The sequence below is a fragment of the Geospiza fortis genome, unplaced genomic scaffold (genome assembly GCF_000277835.1).
Source record: "Geospiza fortis unplaced genomic scaffold, GeoFor_1.0 scaffold32, whole genome shotgun sequence".
NCBI lineage: Eukaryota > Metazoa > Chordata > Aves > Passeriformes > Thraupidae > Geospiza > Geospiza fortis.
This window is the reverse complement of record NW_005054428.1, coordinates 1,318,636-1,319,932: the sequence shown is the minus strand read 5'-3', so window position 1 is coordinate 1,319,932 and position 1,297 is coordinate 1,318,636. Positions and strand designations below refer to the sequence as shown.

The following is a 1,297-nucleotide window of genomic DNA, read 5'->3' as shown; positions in this document are numbered from 1 at the left end:
CCCCCACTCCGTTCTGCAGCTGGGCTGTTGTTCCCGGGCAGTCCGGAGCTGCCGGGAAGGTTGAGCAAGAGCCGGGCTGGCGAGTGCCAGCTTGCTCAAGAGGAGGCCGGTGGGGCCGTGGGACGTGTCCCTGCTCCGGGGGAAGGGGGGCACCACCCCTCGCTTCTGAGCGCTCTGTGCCTGCCCTCGGAGCAGCAGCGCTGCAGGGACGGAGCTCCGGGACAATCCCAGCGCCTCGGGGCCGCTCCCAGGGCTCATCCCAGGGCTGCCCCTCCCTGGGGAGCTCAAACCTTCCCAGACAGGCTGCTCCTCCCTGTAAGAGCAAGGGAAAAAAATCACCTGAGAGAGAGAGGGGAATTTCCTGGCCTCTCCCACCCTGCAAGGACATTTTCCCTCGAAGGAGTGGCCCAGCTCCTGCTTTTTCCTAGATTCCAGCTGCGGCTGGCAGCTCTGTGCCCCACACCCAGCCCGGGGGGCACCTCGGGAGGAACCTGGGGGCTCTTTGGCCACAAAACCCTTTCCTGGCCCCAGAGCAGGAAGCACAAAGGGCCGGGCTCGGCGTGAGGCTGGGGGAAGGGGCTCAGTGTGAGCGAGCTCGCTCCTGCCCCAGCTCCTGGCCCAGGCAGCAGAACAGAACGTGTGCCCGGCCCGCGGCTCCTGCCCAGCCCGGGCCGTGCCCTTGGGGTGTCCCCCGGCACGTGATGGGTCAGTGGGGCCAGGACGGCTGCCCGAGAACGGCGCTGGACAGGAGGGGTCAGCCGTGGGGTGCAGGGAATTGTGGGGCACCCATGGAATGGTTTGGGTTGGAATGGAGCTTAAAGTTCATCCAGTGCCACCCCTGCCATGGCAAGGACACCTTCCAGGTGCCAGGTGCTGCCAGCCCCAATGCCCAGCCTGGCCTTGGGCACTGCCAGGGCTCCAGGGGCAGCCACAGCCGCTCTGGGCACCCTGTGCCAGGGCCTCACCCCCTCCCAGGGAGGAATTTCTCCCCAGTGAATTCCATCCATCCCTGCGCTCTGGCTGTGGGGCACCCAAACCCTGCGGGTACCCAAACTGTTGGACAGCTGAGCAATGAGGGGACCCAGCTGTGGGGGAATTGGGGTCTGAGGGAGCACCCAGAGCCTTGTGGGGATCTGCAGCTGGGGCCATGGGGGCCCCGAGGGGCAGCCCCGGCTCTGGAGGGCCGGGTGGGGGGCACACGGCAGGGGGGGGGCAGGCAGGCGGTGCCAGTGCTGCTGCCCGTGGCTGTCCCGGCACGGCCCTGCCCTGCGTGCCGCTGTCACCGTAACCTTGGCAC

General features: G+C 67.8%; 1 protein-coding gene across 1 annotated transcript in view; it reads left to right on the top strand.

Annotated features, from left to right (window-relative positions):
* FABP3 (fatty acid binding protein 3) overlaps nucleotides 1-1,297 on the top strand; it is a 9,011-nt gene that overhangs the window by 6,786 nt on the left and 928 nt on the right. The gene's annotated exons all lie outside the window — the stretch shown is intronic.